Below are 19,858 nucleotides of genomic sequence, written 5' to 3' on the forward strand. Positions count from 1 at the left end.
GGAAAGCTATTGAGTTTTGTGTGTTGACCTTGTATCCAGCTACTTGACTGAATTTGGTTATTAAGCCTAGAAGACTTTTAGTGGCATTCTTGGGGTCTTCTATATAGAATATCATGTCATCTGCAAATAATGACAACTTGACTTCTTCATTTCTTATCTTCATTGCTTTTATTTCTTTCTTTTGTCTAATTGCCATGGCTAATGTTTCTAAAACTATAATGAACAAGAGTGGTGATAGTGGACATCCTTGTCTTGTTTCTGATTTTAGTGTGAAGGATTTCAGTTTTTGACCATTTAGTATGCTATTGGCTGTTGGGTTTTCATAGATGGCTTTTATCAGATTGAGGCAGAGACCATCTATTCCAATTTTTGTGGGTTTTTTTTCATAAAAGGATCTTGGATTTTGTCAAATGCTTTTTCAGCATCTATGGAGATAATCCTATGGTTTTTGTCCTTGGCTCTATTGATATAATCTATTACATTGATTGATTTGCGTATATTCAACCATCCCTGCATCCCTGGGATGAAAACCACTTGATCAGAGTGTATGATCTTCTTGATGATCTTCTGCATTCTATTTGGCAGTATCTTATTCAGGAATTTTGCATCTATGATCATTAATGAGATTGGCCTATAGTTCTCTTTTTCAGTTGGGTCTTTCTCTGCTTTGGGGATCATGGTGATCCTTACTTCCAGAAATGAATTTGGCAGTATTGCTTCCCTTTAAATTTCATTGAAGAGTTTAAACAATAGTGCCTGTAGGTCCTCCTAAATGTCTTGTAGAATTTAGCAGTGAACCCATAAGGACCGGGGCTTTTCTTAGTTGGTAAGTTTTTAATTACATTTTCAATTTCATTGGTTGATATTGGGTTGTTTAGATTTTTTAGGTCTTCTTCATTCAACTTTGTAATTCATATGTATCTAGGAATCTGTCCATTTCTTCTGTGTTGTCCATCTTATTGGCATATAGGTTCTCAAAGTAGATATTGATGATCCTCTGGATTTCTTTTGGGTCTATTGTAATTTCACCCTTTTTATTCCTAATTGCATGGATTTGGGCCTTTTCTTTCCTTTTTCTGATAAGGTTGGCTAAGGGTTTGTCAATTTTGTTTATTCTTTTGAAGAACCAACTCTCGGCTGCATTGATTTTTTGTATCATTGTCTTAGTCCCCATTGAATTGATTTCTGCTCTCACCTTTATAATTTCCTCCCTTGTACTTGCTTTGGGTTTGTCCTGCTCTTCTTTTTCTAGAAACTTGAGGTTCAGCATCAAGTTCTTTAACTAGGCTCGTTCTGTTTTCCTAATATGTGTGTTCACTGTTATGAATTTCCCTCATAAGACTGCTTTCACTGTGTGCCATAGATTACAATGTGTTGTATTATTGTATAATTTTAAGAAGTGTCTGATTTCTTCTTTAATTTCTTCTGTTATTCATTGGTTATTTAGAAGTGTGTTGTTCAGTTTTCATGTGTTTATGAAGTTTTTGCAGTTTCTTTTGCTATGGATCTCCAATATCATCACACTATGGTCTGATAATATACAGGGGATAATGTCAATTCCTTTGCACTTATTTAAACATGTTTTATGAGTGAATATGTGGTCTATTTTGGAGAAAGAATGACCGGTGTGCAACAGAGAAGAATGTGTATTCTGATTTTGTGGGGTGGACCACTCTGTAAATATCTGTTAAGTTTGTTTGTTCAAGAGTTCAATTGAGTTCTAGTATTTCATTACTTATTTTTTGTCTAGTTGATCTATCTATTTGTGACAGTGGGGTATTGAGGTCCCCCACTACAGTTGTATTAGTGCATATATGACTTTTTATGATCATTAGTATTTGTTTTATATAGTTGGGTGCACACATGTTTTTGGTGTATACATATTTATGTTTGTCATCCTCTCCTGTTTGATTGTTCCCTTTATAAGGATATAGTGTCCTTCTTTGTCTCTCTTAATCAGTGTTGGTCTGAAATCTACTTGATCTGCAAAGAAGATAGCTACTTCTGCTTTTTTTCAGGTTCCTCTCACACGGAACTATTGTTTTCCACCCTTGAACTTTCAGTCTATCAGTTTCATTTTGAAGTAAGTGTGTTTCTTGTATTGAGCATATTGTTGGATTTTGCTTCTTTACCCATTCTGCCAGTCTATTTCTTTTGATTGGTGATTTGAGACCATTAACATTGATAGTTACAACTGATATGTATTGATTTATCATTGCTATGTCTTTTCCTTTTTGTTTGATTCTCCCCTTTTACATTTAATTTCTTGTCACACCCAATGGGTTCATTTGGCTGTGCTTCTGGGGTAGTGATCCTCATTGTTCCTAGGATATTGTGTAAAATTTTTTGGAGTGCTGGTTTGGTATTCATGAAGTTCCTAAGGTGCTGTTTGTCATGAAAGTATCTTATTTCTCCATCAATTTTGAAAGATAGTTTTGCAGGATACATCAATCTGGGTTGGAGGCTGTTTTCTTTTAGGGCTTGGAATATGTTACCCCAAGCTCTTCTTGCCTTGAGTGTTTGCACTGAGAAGTCTGCTGTTTTCTGATGGGCTTTCCTTTGTATGTGATTTGTTTCTTTTCTCTAACTGCTTGTAGAACTTTGTTCTTCTGTTGGGTTTCTGGAATCTTAACAATTATCTGCCTATGTGTAGATATTTTTTATCAAGGCTAGTTGGAGTCCTATATGCCTCACTTATTTGTATGTCAAGTTCTTTTCCCCTGCTTGGGATGTTTTCTTCCTTTACTTCTATGGACAGTTTTTATATGTCATCTGGACTCTCTTCTGTTTCTTCTTTGACTCCAATCATTCTTATGTTGTTTTTCTTTACATCATCTAGCAGGTGCTGGATTAATTCCTCATGGTTCCTTATAATTTTGAAGCAGTTTTTCTTTTCCTGGTCACTAATTGGAATCTTATCTTCTATATCTGAAATTCTGTCCTTACATTGGCTCATTCTGCTGTGTAGACTTCCAATGGAGTTTTTGATCTCCTGGAAATCTGTTTGTATCTGTTTTATGGATTCCATTTGTTTCGTATATTGAGATTCCATCATGTTCGTCAACTTCTCTCTGGATTTAATAATCATGTCTTTCACTATGAGTGCAATCTCTCCTTATCTGAGAAATTATTTCTGATTACATTTTTTCCAGATCCTCTTGTGTTGCCAGTTCAGGGAGTCCAGGTGTTTGACTATCAGAGCATTCCATCTCATTTCCCTTTGTGGTTGCTGTAGGTGATCTGAAATTCTGGTTTTGAGACTTGTTTATGTGTCTTCTCATTTCTACCAGGGTGTGGGGGCTGAAGTTTATAGTGTGCAGCTCACCTCCTCTAAGCTAGGAGTGGTGGGATGGTGGCCTGGAAGCCCATACCTCTTGGCCAGGAGCAGTGGGACATGGTGGATTATTTTTAATTCAATAATACAATGATTAAATATTAACATATACAGATGATCTGCAACTTACTATAATTTGATTTAAAAATTTTAGCTTTACACACAAGAAGTCCAAGGGAGGATCATTTGTTCTTTCCACCATGTGTACACATTCAAGCAAGTGCCTTCTATGAGGAACTGGCCAGCACAAATCAGTAAATTTGATAATGCCTTGATCCTGCCTGTCAGCCTCTACAACTAAGAAATAAATATTATTTCTAAGCTCTGTAATTTATGTCATTGTGTTATAATTGCCTGAAAATATCTAAACAACATAAATAAAAAGAGGTACAAATATAGTGCTAAATATTTACTATTCACTGTTTTACATCCTTCAACCCATTTTATTAACTATTGAAACAAATATATATAGACATTTTTCATGTGAGAAACTAAAAAACTGAAAGAGTGACACATTTCCTGGAATCTAACATACTAGGAATTCTGGTTTTAGGCAGAATTTGAGCTGAAGAACCACTGCCTTAACTACTGCATTCCAATAATTTCAACTATTGAATAAGAAGGTTAATTAAACACATGGAAATTTTGTGTGATATTTAAACCAAATTTATTTGGTAAACACTATCACACCGAAGGGGGAAAAAGTAAAATTAAACCACCAATCAGCTTTGTTAATTTTTTTTTTTTTTGCCATTTTACCATTTTACTTTTGCTTGAATTTTGAGTTGATTGAGAAATTGTGTCATATATCTACATGTAAAAAGAGGTAGATAAAGCCTGTCAAAAATACAGAAAACTCTCTAAATTTATACATTCTACTGAAGAATTTTTCTATAATTTTTCTTATATTTGATATTCTTAATATTAGTTTAAGTTATGGTAAAATAATTTTGAGCACTTTATGACTATTTTCTACTGCATATTTCTGTTAACTTTCTGCCTCAAAGTTTCAGCCTGTTTTATGTAGAGTTCCCAATATTTTGTATAAATCCAGAGCAAAGTGGAAACTTGACAGGTTTTTGAGTATAGAAAGACCTTACTTTTCTAAATATAAGTAGATAATTTGACCTTTGTAAAACTTCTACTTCAAAAGCATTATACTTTTGTTTTTTATTTTGTAATAAAATACATTTTCTAAGAAGCTTACATATTACAGAAATTTCATTTTAAGTAATATTTAAATTTTTATATCATTTTACTTCTTTAAAAAATGCAACATGAATGCCTTTGGAAGCATATTAGTTCATTCACTGGGAGGTATATTGAAGGTAATTTGCATTTCTCATTTTTATATATGCATTGGCATTCTAGATCTGAATTAGAAATGTAAATAGCATCTTGGGAATTGTGCACTTTAAATTAGACTACTATAGTGCTTGTATCTGGATTTTTTTCCCAATCTTTATATTTTACATCATAGTTACTTGTATTCTTAAATTTGGACTTTATATTTAATTTATGTAAAGTCTTCAACATTGATTTAAATGTTCAAAAATAAGTTGTAAATAATTTTAAATGTCTTGACTTGTTTAGATTTCAATTATCCTCTTAGATAATACAGATTGAACTTAAGCTAAAAATGAAAAATACAAAACCTAGAGAATTTGGACTTTTTTCTTCCATCAATATTCACATCTAAATATTGAGGATTAGGAAATTTCTGTTAATATTACCTTAACATTTCTATTTAACATTATTTTTATCTCAAACTTACATTATGCTAGAATTCTATAAATTTTGGGGGGTAAAATATAGAGCTTTCACTGTTTAAGCTAGTTTCATAAATTTGACCAAGAGCATTTCAATATGTTAACAAAACCTTAATATTTTAGATATAGAAAGCTTCATCTTTTAATTATAGCCAATGGAAATATATCTTAACATTTGCTTCAGATTACCACAAAAAAAGATAATTTATAATTTTTTGTGACATAAAAATCAATCTTTAAAATTCAGTAAGATAGAATTTAATGATGATAGAGTTGATTCAAAATGATTCTCTAAATGAGAAATTTATCTGTTTATTCTCTCTGGGTCAGGCATTAATCAATTATGGTATATTCCCTTCCAAAATACTTTGGTGTACTTCAAAACGTAATAACTCAAAGTCTTCTACTTGCAAGCAGAAGGTGTTTTGTTTGATCCCCCATACCAAAAAAAAACCAAAAAAAAAAACAAAAAAAAAGAACATTTATTTTAGAGAAGTTAAGAAATCTCCTTGGCCAAAATGTATTTATATTTCCACAAATTTCAGAACTTAGAACATTAAACCCACAGAGCATAACAGAGATGTAAAAAATAATCCCTTACTTTTCTACTGTAAATTTTTACTTTAGTATAGTAGTAAATAGCTGTGTGTCGCAGTACCTTTCCCTGAGGGTAAAGGAAGCAATCTTTGTGTTACTCACTTGGCATAATGAACAGCAAGGTGTGTGCATGTGTGAAAAATTGTAAAGCCAAGATTTGCACCCACATTATGCTCCATCTAACAAGTTTTATGTATGTTTACCTGAACATCACAGAGGATATACAGCATCTATATCACTCTAGTATTTGTTCTAAAAAGAGTTTTCTTTTGATTTTTCTGGTAGAAGTAGCCCAATTCAGTACAATGTAACATGAAAAAACAGATATGCAAGTTTTGGAGGTCAAAAGTGAATCATCAGATTTTTTATGCATGGATGACAAAGATGATCCACTATGGTAAAATACATGTTTTCATACCAGAAGAGTGGTGTGGGTAGATGATGATGATGATGACTTTGATGTTGGCCATGTGAACCAAAGTTCCTGTGACAGCAAAATGGAGCAAGAATCAACTGAGGCAGACACAGAGAATGCAGACCTCTTTGATTCAGATGTTGAGAAAGACAGCAATGAGAGTAAATGTTTGACTAGTCACAATGTCACAACTTGATCATGAAACAAAATCGAATGATTCAATGTTAGAATTAGGTCTGAAAATATAGTGAAAATCTTGGTAGGGGTGAAACCTATTGGACTGAATGACAGCACTGCTGTTCAATGTTGGAAAGTGTAACAGACAAAATGCTTCAAGATGCTGAGAAATACACAAAGACTGAAATACAAATTAAGCATTCTGTAATGCACCAATAGCCATACTCAGAAATGTATTTATTATGACACCTCACTAGCTGACTTACAAACATTTATAGGTCTGCTGTACTTATTAGGGCTTTCTCAAGGTAATCACAGGAATGTAATCAATTGATGGAAAAGTGATGAGTGTGGAGTTGGGCTTTGTAGAATAAAAATGACCCTGAGGAGATTTGGTTTTCTTCAAAATTATCTGATGTTTGATGACAAAACTAAATACCAAGAAAGAAAACAACTGATAATCCTGTTTCTATCTGGTTATAGTTTGACATATTTGTGAGTAACTGCCAATTGCAATTTACACACCATCTGAACATGGCTATTGATGAACATCTTACAATATTTCATAGCCACATTCCAAAAAAAACTTTCAAATATGGCATACAAATTTATGCCATGTAGATGAGAAGACTTATTTTGCTTTCAGTTTAGAAATTTACCCTGAAACTCAGCCATTAGGTCTTGATTTGTATAATAATAAACCATCTCCCAAACTAATTGAAATGTAATAGTCAACAATTGGTTTACTAGTTTCCAATAGATGTTACATTTGCTAATATAGCACAAATTGACCAAGACAGGAACTGTCCAAAATAACAAAGCAGAAATTCAAAATGAAATGTTCTATACAAAATAAAGCATTATATAGTACAATCTTTGGATTTCAAAAAGATTTACATTGGCCTTGTATACAGCGAAGAAAAGCAAATGAGTACTGCTAATGTAAACATTGCACCATGATGGAAATATCAATAGGGAAACCTGGACAAAATGGAAGCCTGTGATGGAAACTTTATACAACAAAATGGGTCAGTGTACATGTTGTTGATGAGTTATGCAACAAATATGTCACTTAAAACACAAAATATTGGTCAATAGTTGTGTTTTACTTGATCCTAAAAATGTGTTGGAGATATAGTTTGATGGTTTCAAAAAAAAATAACAAGTACAAAATACCATGGAGAAATTTTCTTAGAGTATTGGGGCTGGGACTCATAAGAGATTATTTATAACAGAGGAAAAACAAAATGTTTCTGCCCAGGGAACTATGAAAAATATTGTGGAGAGCATTCATGAGCTGACAAGTGAATAAACAGTCTTAGCAACCCAAACACCTAAATATAACAACAGAAAACCAAAAAGATATCAACTGTGCCCTACAAGAGAGGGCAGGAAAATTAACATACATGCTATGAGTGTAAGTAACACATGTGTATGGAACAATGGAGTTTTCATGCATGAAGAGTGCCTTTGGTGTGACAATTGAAGCAAAGATTATTTCTGTTGTACAGTTCTATTAGTATTTTCCTTGTAGTTTACATAGGTTTTTATTTCTAATATTATCTTTTAGGTTTTGCAAGCAAGTAAAGAGGTGATGTGAAAATGTTAATGTCTATTCTAAGGACTCATTACACATTTCATATTTTATTGTATTGTATTTATATCTTATTTCCTTGCTAGGTGCATGTTGAACAAAATAGTAGGATGCTCCTGACAATAAAAGAAAAAAGAGAATGGCCTGCCACCTTCAAAAGGAAAGCTAAGCACATTGCTATGAGTGTAAGTGAGACATGTGAATGGAACATGCCATTGTCATATGTGAAGACTGCCTTCGGTGACTGGTGAAACAAAGATTTTTTCTGTGGTAGACTTTTGTGTGTGTTTACAATGAAATTCACATAAACTTTTTATAATTCCTCATGCTAGTTTTTTTTGTTTTATAAGCAAGTTGATGTGAAACTATTGATGTTTTTACTAAATGCACAACACATATTAGGAATGTTATAATTTATTTTATTGATATGTGTGTTCCTGTTAACTACATATTACAAATATAACAAGAACCACCTGACAAAACAGAGATATTTCAAGTATGTTGTACAAAAAGGGCAGGGAATGGTGTGTCCCCTCCCACAGCACCAAGGAGCACAGCCCACCCCAGTCCCAAGGTGCTGAACCCTTCAGGCTAGTGTACCACCACACTGAGCACTGAGGAGCAGAACCCCCCAGCAGCAAGGAGCTGAGCCTTTTGGGCTGCTATACTACTGCTCTGAGTGCCAAGGAACAGACCTCCCCCTCCAGCAATGAGGAGCTGAAACTTTCAGGCTGCCATACCACCTCACCAAGAGCCAGGAGCAGAGCCCCCCCAGTGATGAGGAGGTGAGCCACAGGGGCATCAAAAGCACACAAAAATTGCCCCCAGCCACCCCCTGCTTTAAAATGAGAACACACATAAACAAGTCTCAAAAACCAGACTTCCAGTTCAACTAAAGCAACCCCAAAGAGAAAGGAGATGGAACAATCTAATACTCAACCATCTGTACTCTCTGAACTGGAAATGAAAGAGTATATGGAAAAAATGAATTCGGAAATAATTTCTCAGATAATGGCAGAGATTGTGCCCATAATGCAAGATGTGATTAATAAATCTAGAGCAGACACAGATAAAAAAAAAATAGAGGATGTGAGCAATATGATAGAATTCCAACATAAGAAAAAAATGGAATCCATGAAAGATTTCCAGGACATTAAAAACTCCATTGAAAGTTTACACAGCAGAATGAGCCAATATGAGGACAGAAATTCAGATGCAGAAGATAGGATTGCAATTAGTAAACAGGCAAAGAAAAATTTCATTAAAATGCGAAAGGGTCATGAGAAATCAATCCAGCAGCTGCTAGATGTTGCAAAGAAGGATAACGTAAGTCTGATCAGACTCAAAGAAGAAACAGGAGAGAGCGTGCAGATGACATAAAAAATTGTTCACAGAAGTAATGGCAGAAAACTTCCCAAGCAGGGGAAAAGAACTTGACATAAAAATAAGTAAGGCATATAGGACTCCAACTAGCCTTGATCAAAAAAATCTACTCATAGGCATATAATATTTAGGTTCCTGAAACCCAACAGAAGAACAAAATTCTACAAGCAGTTAGAGAAAAGAAACAAATCACATACAAAGCCAAGTCCATTAGAATCACAGCAGACTTCTCAACATAAACCCTCAATGCAAGAAGAGCTTGGAGTATATTTCAAGCCTTATGGGAAAACAGCCTCCAAACCAGATTGATGTAATCTTCAAAACTATCTTTAAAAATTGATGGAGAGAAAAAAGATACGTTCCTAACAAAGAGCACCTTAAGAACTTCATGAATACCAAACCAGCACTCCAAAGATTTAGACAATATCCTAAGAAAAGGCAATGAGGAGGCTGGAGATTTAACTCAGTGGTTATGACACCTACCTTGAAAGCACAAGGATCCCAGTTAGATCCTGGTATCAGAAAAGCATAAAGAAAAAAAGGACAAAGAGGATCACAACCCTAGAAAGGCCAGCAGAATGAAACCATTGGGCACAACAAGAAATGAAACACAAAGGGTAGACTCCAGCAAAATATAAAGTAATGACAATGATTAGTAAATACATACCAGTTATAACCATCAATATTAATGGTCTCAATTCACCAATCAAAAGAAATACACTGGCAGGATGGGTCAAGAAGCAAGATCCAACAATATGCTGCATACGAAACACATATAATTCAAAAAGAAATTCACAGACTGGAAGTTAAAGGGTGGAAAACAATACTGCATGTGACAAGAACCCAACAAAGCAGGAGTAGCTATCTTCCTTGCAGATCAAGTGGATTTCAAATCAATGCTGATTAAGAGAGACAAAGAAGGACACTACATCTTTGTAAAGGGAAAAATCCAAGAGGAAGAGATGACAATCAGAAATATATATGAAACAAACACTAGTGTGTACAACTATATAAAACAAATACTAATGGACATGAAAAATCAATGAGCACTAAAACAAAAGTAGTGGAGGACCTCAATACGCCACTGCCACAAATAGATCAACTAGACAAAAAATAAAAAATGAAATACTAGAACTCAATCAAACTCATGAACAAATGAACTTAACAGGTCTTTTATAGTGTTCCACCACACAAAATCAGAATACACATTCTTTTCAACTGCACATGGATCCTTCTCCAAAATAAACCAAATAATTGCACATAGAACCTGTTTAAGTGCAAAGGAATTGAAGTTATCCCCTGTATATTATTAGAGTATAATGAGAAAAAGTGGGATATCAATAGCAAAAGAAACCACAAGAATTTCATAAACACATGGAAATTGAACAACACATTTCTGAATAACCAATGGGTCATAGAGGAAATTAAAGAAGAAATCAGACAGTTCCTACAATTAAATGAAAATCCTGGTACAACATCAGAATCTATAGAACACAATGAAAGGAGTCTTATGAGGGAAATTCATAGCAGTGAATACTCATATTAGGAAAATGGAGTGAGCTCAATTAAACAACCTGATGCAGAACCTCAAGCTTCTAGAAAAAAGAGAGCAGGACAAACCCAAAGCTAATAAAAGGGAGAAAATTATAAAGATCTGAGCAGAAATCAACACAAAAGAGACTTTGAGAATGAAACAAAAAAATATCAATGAAGCCAAGAGTTATTTCTTTGAAAAAATAAACAAAATTGACAAAACTTTAGACAACCTTATCAGAAAAAAAGGAAAGAAGCCCCAAATCCATGCAATTAGGAATGGAAAGGATGAAGTTAAAATGGACCCAGCAGAAATCCAGTGTATCATCACTACCTGCCTTGAGAACCTATATGCTGATAAGATAGAAAATACAGAAGAAATGGACAGGTTGCTAGAAACATGTGAATTACCTAAGTTGGACTAAGATGACCTAAAAATTCTAAATGGCCCAATATCAATCAATGAAATTGAAAACATAATTTAATCTTACCAACTAAGAAATCCTGGATCCCGATGGCTTCACTGCCAAATTCTATAAAACAGAGAGGAACTACTGCCACTACTGTTTAAACTCTTCAAAGAAAGTGAAAGGAAGTAATACTTCCAAATTCATTCCTCAAAGCAAGCATCACCTTGATCCCCAAAACAGAGAAAGATCCAACTGAAGAAAAGAAATATAGGCCAATCTCACTAATGAGCATAGAGGCAAAAGTCCTTAATAAGATACTGGCAAATAGAATGCAGAAGATCATCAAGAAAGTCATACAACCTGACCAAGTGGGATTCACCCCGAAATGCAGGGATGGTTCAACATATGCAAATCAATAAATGTAATACATTACATCAATAGAGCCAAGGACAAAAACCATATAATCATCTCAATAGATGCAGAAAAAGCATTTGACAAAAAGCATAATGCATTTATGATAAAAACCTACAAAAAACTGGAATAGATGGTCTCTAGCTCAAACTGATAAAAGCCATCAATGAAAAACCAACAGCCAATATCATACTAAAAGGTCAAAAACTGAATCCTTCCCACTAAAATCAGAACAAGACAAGGATGTCCACTATCACCACTCCTGTTTAATATAGTTTTGGAAACATTAGACACGGCAATTAGATAAGAGAAAGAAATAAAAGGAATAAATTTAGGAAATGAAGAAGTCAAATTGCCATTATTTGCAGATGACATGATACTCTATATAGGAGAGCCCAAGAACTCCACCAAAAGTCATCTAGACTTAATAAGCAAATTCAGTAAAGTAGCTGAATACAAGGCTAATGCACAAAAATCAAAAATTTTTCTACACAACCAACAGACTCACTGAGAGAGATATATAAGGGAAACAATTCCTTTCACAATAGCATCCAAAAAAACTGAAATACCTAGAAATCAACCTAACCAAAGAAATCAAAGATCTCTTCTCTGAAAACTATAGCACTCTGAAAAGAGAGATTGAAGACAATGTCAGAAAATGGAAAGACATCCCCTGTTCCTCGGTAGGAAGGATCAACATAGTGAAAATTGCCATACTTCCAAAATTGCTATATAGATTTAATGCAATCCCAATTGAAATCCCAGCAGCATACTTCAAGGTACTTGAGAAAACAATCCAAAAATTCATTTGGAACCAGAAGAGATCTAGAATAGCAAAAGCAATTGCAGGCAACAAACACAAGGTAGGGGATATCACAGTCCCCAACTTGAAATTATACTACAAAGCTACTGTGAAAAAACCAGCATGGTACTGGCAAAGAAACAGACCTGAGAACCAGTGGAACAGACTAAAAGATGCAGAAACATCTTCAGACACACTCAGCCACCTCTTCTTCAACAAAGGTGCCAAACACCCTCACTGGAGGAAAGATAGCCCCTTTAACAAATGGTGCTGGCAAAATTGGGTTTCAAGGGGCAAAAGATTAAAAGTAGACCTATATCTCTCACCATGCACTAAATTATAATTGAAATGGATTAAAGCTCTAAATATTAAAACAGAAACATTAAACCGGCTGGGAGAGAGGTTCGGTAGAGCTCTTGAAGACATTTGTGTATAAAATGATTTTATGAACAAAACCTCAGTGGCCCATAAACTAGCACAAAATAATCAACAAGTGGAATCTCTTCCTACTAAAAAGCTTCTGCACAACAATAGAAACCACCAGCAGTGTGGAGACAACCCACAATGTGGGAAAAAAATTTCCAACTGCTGTTCCTCAGACAAAACTCTCCTATCTAGTATCTATAAAGAACAAAAAAATTGGACCTCCCAAATTTAAAGACCCAATCCAAAAATGGTCATGTGCAATGAACAGACATTTCTCAGAAAAAGAAGTAGATATAGCAAATGAATTTATGAAAAAAATGTTCAACATCACTGGTCATTCGAGAGATGCAAATGAAAGCAATGCTGAGATTCCACCTCACTCACTCCAGAAAGAATGCTGCTATCAAGAAATTAACCAAAAAAAAAAAAAAAAAAAAAAGAGAGAGAAAGAAATCAACCAATAACAAATGCTACCAGGGCAGTGGGGAAAGAGGAACACTGCTCCACTGCTGGTGGGATTGTTGACTGGTGCAACTACTGTGGAAATCACTATGCATATACCTTAAAGAACTAGGACTGGAAGTCCCATTTGACCCAGCTATTCCCCTGATGAGTATCTTCCCCAAAGAATTAAAAGAATCATACCACAGTGATGTATCTGTACCCATATTCATAGCAGCACAATTTGTAATAGCTAAAACTTGGAAGCAGCCCAATTGCCCATCAACTGGAGACTGGATAAAGAAAATTTGTGTTTTTAATAAAATGGAGTACTACTCATCCATAAAAAATGATAAATTAGAGACATTTATAGCTGAATTATTGTACATTGCGGCGATACTCTTAAGTGAAATAAACAGGACACACATGTGTATACACCAAATAGTTTCCCTAGTTTGAGAAACTGAAAGTGTAAATAAGGACTAAAAGTTATAATAGATAATGTGAAATAGGAATAAAAGTGGCAAAGAGGAAGGTGAAGTTGGAGAGGTATTAGAAAGGAAAGAAGGAAATGGAATTAATATGAAAAAATGAAAAAATGGAAACAAAGTCTTTGTAAATAGAGAGGGTTGGAGGGGTTGAAAGGAGGGCAGGGGAATGGGGAAAAATAAAAACCAAAAGACATTATATAAAGGTGCAAATTTCCAATGATGAATGTCATTATATTGTTTACCAAAATGTACCAATAAAATTAATCTTTAAAAGTCAGGAAAGCAAAACACATGTGCTGTTATTGTAAGCAATATGCATGTATGGAACATGTTGTTGTCATGTGTGAAGACTACCTTATGTGTGATCATTGAAGTAAAGATTATTTTTTTATAGAGTGCTATTGATAATTTCATTGTAGTTCATATGGGAATTTATTTTTCTTGTACTTTTTAGACTTTGTTCAACAAAAAACAGTTGATGTTGAAAATTTTGATGCTTTTTTATAAACTCTCAATAAGTATTAAAAATGCAGTACTTTCTTTTTGTGATTTTTAAGTAAATATTATTTAATATAATAAAACTCAAAATTAAAATTTCATCAATAGAAATATTCTGAAGGATAAAAGTGAGTGTGACACACCCATGTTTATGCTCTTTTATGACGAAATTAATGTTCTGCTCCATTAAGGACCTTAGATTCATTTCACTTTTCTAGTTATTGCCTTTTCATCAACAGCAAATAATGAACCACCTTATCATGTTAAGTTCTATTGTAAGTTTTTATTTATAGACACTCTGCACAACACAATGTGGTCCTTAATATGTGTATTCACAATTATTCTTAATATATTTTCACACTGCATGATATAGACTATTAAAAGCTTGTGAAATGAATCTATAAAACAAGCATAGGCTAATATAATTTTCAAATATTATAATTTATGCCATGAAATAAATATTTATCTTGTTAATTAATATTATTTCAGTAAAGTTTGCATCTACATATGTATTTGAATATTGAGCCCTTACAATAATATATTTTATGTTATAATCTGTGGCCAAAATGCTCAAAAATATGATTCAAAATGAAATAAAATATACCCAAGGAGCTACTTGTAATTTTCTCACTATCATAATTAAACAGTATAATTTTCAGAATAATGTTAGCTTTTTAAACTCGCTATTATATGTTTTGCTTTTCTGCTTTAGTGGAATTCTCTATTATTTCTTATTTCAATTGCTAAAAAGCATTCTTTTTTTCACTTCTTAGAATTTATCTGACACTACATTCATTTTTCTGTAATTATTAAAGAGGCATGTGTCACCTGCCTATGATCCTATGTTATGCTCAGATCGCTATGAAACACTGAAAGTACAAGAATAGATACAACACAGTATTCACCTTTAAGAACCTGACAACTTACTAGCGAAAATAGAATAATAGCTTAAAAAAGTATTTCTCAACTAGGTGTCATTAAAACTCACTGGAGATAAGTACAGTGAAAAAAAAGAGTGGCAAAATCCTACTTTTTAAAGGAATTTAAGAGTAAAGAAATTTTATCTAGAGATGATAAAACATGATTCCAAGACATGAAGAAATAAAAACTTTATCAGGTTACTTGAAACTTGATAAATACGAAAAGGAGCAAATATCATACCTGGTCCATCAGTATTTAAAGTTTAAATGGCCTTAGAATGGCCTGCCAAGTTCTGTGCTACCTGTCTCAGGAAATCCTTTCAGATATATTGGTAATGTAGAAAACTGGAAACTTATTCTTGCAGTAAGATTTGTGTTATGTGAGAAACCATCTTTTGTGCTACTTTGCCATTTCTCTTTGTTGGTGTCTGAACTATAAAATCTCCTGGCTACTATTGTGATATGAATTAAGAGATGTCCTAAATTTAGGGTTTCCTTTGGGATAAGCCTGTATAGTCCCTAAAGATTCACAACTCTGCTCCAGTATATACATGATATAATTCTTTCCACAGATCTGTTTAGTTAAAGTCCTTAACAATATGTAGAGCTTTCTTATTCATCTTTGTAAGTGATTTAACTAAAGAAAAAATATTCTCCCATGCTTCTTGACATATGCACCTCAGAATTTAATTTGCTTTTATGAATTCATTAAACATCTCTCCATCATAGAGACAACATCAGGGATAATGCTATCATTTAGTAGAATGTACTGAACACCACCCCTGTGACAAGGTGGTGGGGATGCAGTGATTAAAAAAAGACATAATCTTTGCCTTTGTAGGGTTTACTTTGTGATATTAACAGATATCTACCTCTGTAGATAATCAGAGGTAACGTAGAGACTGAAGAAGACAGCATTGTCGGGCATGAGTCCTGCTTCTGGCTGATGCAATTCATGGAGACTATGATGAGGACCATTAGAAGGAAGCCAGGGTTGGGGGAAAAAAAGTTACTGTGAAAATATTGGCTGTTTAGGGTTTTATTTTTTAAATTAATTATGTTTATTGGTAGATTTTAGTTATACATAATGATCACATTTATCATAAGAAATTTGTACCTGTACATAACATATCTTGAGACTTCTTTTTTCCCATTCCGCTACCCTCCCTTCAATCCCTCTTCACCTCCTTATTTGTGAAAGCTTTGTTTCCATTTTTCCTTTTTTTTCTCATTTTTTTCTTTCTCTTCCTTCCTTTCCTCGATGCCTCCTCCCTAATTGCCCTACCTATTTGAACATTTTCTTCCTATTTTTCAATATCTATTTTACATTTTGGTCCTTGTTTACTTTTTCACTTTCTTATACCAGAGAAACAATGTGGCATTTGCACATGTGTGTATGATTTATTTCACTTAAGGGTTTGGTATCAAGGTGCATCTATTTACAATTAAATGTCTCAAGTTTATCTTTCTTTAGGGCTGAGTAGTTCTCCATTGTATAAAAAACATTTTTTATGCATTCATTGGTTGTTGGGTATTTGGGATGTTTCCAAGATTTAGCTATTATATATTGTACTGCTAAAAATATGGGTGTGCATATATCACTGTGATATGCTGCTGTTAATTCTTTCAGGAGGATACTAAGAAAAGAAATAAGTGGGTCAAATGGAATCTCTAGTTTTAGTTTTTTGAGGAGTCTCCACACTAACTTCCAGTGTTTGAACCATTCTACACTCACACCAACAGGGAGAAGGATTAATTTTTCTCCACAGATCTACAAACTTTTGTTATTGGTTGATTTCTTGGTAACAGCCATTCTTTCTGGAGTAAGATGAAATCTCAGCATTATTTTGTTTTTATTTTATTTATTTTTGCATCTCATGAATAAATAGTTATGAACACTTTTTCATACATGTATTTGCTGTTTCTACATCTTCATCTGAGAAGTGTCTATGCATTTCAGATGTACATTTTGGGATGGAGCTTTTTTGATTTCGGGGTATGCCTTTTTTTTTTTTTTTAGTTCTTCATACATTCTAGATTGTAGTTCTTTGTCTGAGGAACAGAAGATAAAAATTTTTCCCACACTTTGGGTTTTCTCTTCACTCTGCTGGTCATTTTTCTTGCTGTGTAAAAGCTTTTTAAAAAGATGAGATCCCAGTTGTTAAAACTTTTTGATATTTCTTCTGCAATCAAGGTTTTATTCAAAAAGTCTTTGCCTAAACCAATGTCTGCAAGAGTTCTACCTATTCTCTCAGCAAATTTAGTGTTTCTGTTCTATTATTTAGATCTTTGATCAATTTTTATTTTAGTTTAGTGCATGGTGAGAGACATGGGTCTAGTTTTAGTCTTCAGTATGTGGAAACCCAGTTTCTCCAGCACAATTTATTAAAGAGGCTGTCTTTCTTCCAGTAACTGTGTTTACCTCTTAAAATACACAGTTTTAATCTTCAGGAAGTGTAAACCCAGTTTTTCCAGCAACATATATTAAAGAGGGTATTTTTCTTCCAGTGAAGGTGTTTGGCACCTCAAATATACACTTGATCTTAGCCAAAAGGCCGAGAAGCGATGGCACCTCAAATATAAGGCATGTCTAGAGTAGTTTCTACATCTATTAATCTATTCCATTAACCCTTGGGTCTACCTTTTTTTTCCCAGTACCGGGCTGTTTTTTATCACAGTAGCTTTGTAATACATTTTATTTATTTTTTTCTCTAAGTTTGTTGGTACACTTTAGGCATGCAATACAGTTACATTCATCATTGGGTTACTGTACTTTTACATGATGTTATCTTTGTTCTTATTTTTTCCCCATTCCCCTGCCCTCCCTTCACCCCCTCCACCCTTCCCTATTTATAAATTTTGTTTCCATTTTTTTCCTTTTCTCATATTTTTTTTCTTTTCCCTTCTTTTCTTTCCCCTACCCCTCATATTCCCCATACTCCTTAGACTTTTTCTTCCTATTTCACAATATCATTTATACATTTTGATCCTTATTTGCACTTTTAGTTTTTCACACCAGAGAAACTATTTGGTATTTACACATGTTTGTCCTATTTATTTCACTTAAGAGTATTATCTTAATGTGCATCTACTTAGCTATAAATGTCTCTAGTTTCTCATTCTTTATAGCTGAGTAGTACTCCATTTTATAGAAAAAACACATCTTCTTTATTTAGTCTCCAGTTCATAGGCATTTGAGCTGTTTCCAAGTTTTAGCTATTACAAATTGTGCTGCTATAAACATGGGTGAGCATATATCAATGTGGTATTATTCTTTTAATTCTTTTGGGAAGATACACAGAAGAGGAATGGCTGGGTCAAATAGTCAAATGGTCAAATTGTTTGATCTGATGTATTCCAAGAGTGCCTTTATTCACTGGTACATGGATGAGGGGATGGAGGAAGAGGAGTTTTCTGAGGTCCAGGAGGGCATGGTTGCCCTAGAGAAGGATTATGAGGAGGTTGGAGCAGACAGTGCTGAGGGAGAGGATGAAAGTGAAGAATATTAATCTATCTGCTGCAATTTTACATTCCATTGTCTCATCCTACACATTTTTTATGTTCTGTGGAATTAAGTCCTAAACTGTCAATAAAAATATTTGCATTCTCAATCCAAAAAAAAAGAAAATCCCCAGTATAGTGTAATACATTTTAAAGTCAGGAATTGTGATGCCTGCTACCTTGTTTTTGTTGCCTGGAATTTTCTGTACAATTCTAGGTATTTTCTGGTTCTAAGTAATTTTTAAGGTTATTTTCTATAATTCTGTGAGATACTCTTTTGGAATTTTGATTGGAATTACATTAAATCTGTATAACAATTTTGGAAGTATGCCCATTTTCACTATTTCTTCCTACCCAAGAATAAGGGATGTCTTTCCATTTTCTGATATCGTCTGCAATCTCTTTTTTTCAGAGTACTGTAGTTTTCAATGTAGAGGTCTTTTACTTTCTTCATTAGACTAATTTCTAGATATTTTATTTTTTGTATGCTATTGTGAACGTTGTTTCATTGTTATTAATTCCTCTGTCTCTGTGAGTTTGTTATTCTTGTCTAGGAAGACCATTAAATTTTGAGTGTTGACTTTGTATTCAGCTATGCTACTGAATTTGGTTAAGTCTAGAAGTCTTTTGGTGGAGTTTTTGGGTTCTTCTATGTGGAATATTGTGTTCTCTGCAAATAATGATAATTTAACTTTTTCCTTTCCCATCTTTATTTCATTTATTTTTTTTCTTGTCTAATTGTTGTGGCTAATATTTCCACAACTATATTGAACAAAAGTGGTGATAGTGGACATCCTGGTCTTCTGCCTGATTTTAGAGTGAATGCTTTCATTTTTTCCATTTGGTATGATGTTGGCTGTTGGTTTGTCATAGATAGATTTTATCAGATTGAGATAAAGGCTGTCTTTTACAATTTTCTGTAAAGTTATTATTATGAATGATTGTTGGACTTTGTCAAATGCTTTTTCTGTATCTGTTGAGATGACCATATGAATTTTGTTCTTAAGCCAGTTAATACAATGTATTACAGTTATTGATTTGTGTATGTTGAAAGATCCCTGCATTCTTGGGATGAATCCTACTTGGTCATGGTGTATAGCCTTCTTGAAGATTTGCTGCATTCTGTTTGGCAGTATCTTATCAAGTATTTTTGTGT

The 19,858-nt window shown here is 33.7% G+C and overlaps 1 pseudogene; it reads right to left on the bottom strand.

Moving 5' to 3' along the window:
- Positions 1-17,590: 17,590 nt before the first annotated feature.
- On the bottom strand, positions 17,591-17,768 carry LOC147830041 (U2 spliceosomal RNA; annotated as a pseudogene).
- Between the last annotated feature and the right edge of the window lie 2,090 nt (positions 17,769-19,858).

This window comes from Heterocephalus glaber, unplaced genomic scaffold (genome assembly GCF_053883595.1).
Source record: "Heterocephalus glaber isolate CG9 unplaced genomic scaffold, H.glaber_assembly_v1.0 deba00000331, whole genome shotgun sequence".
NCBI classification, from domain to species: Eukaryota; Metazoa; Chordata; class Mammalia; order Rodentia; family Bathyergidae; genus Heterocephalus; species Heterocephalus glaber.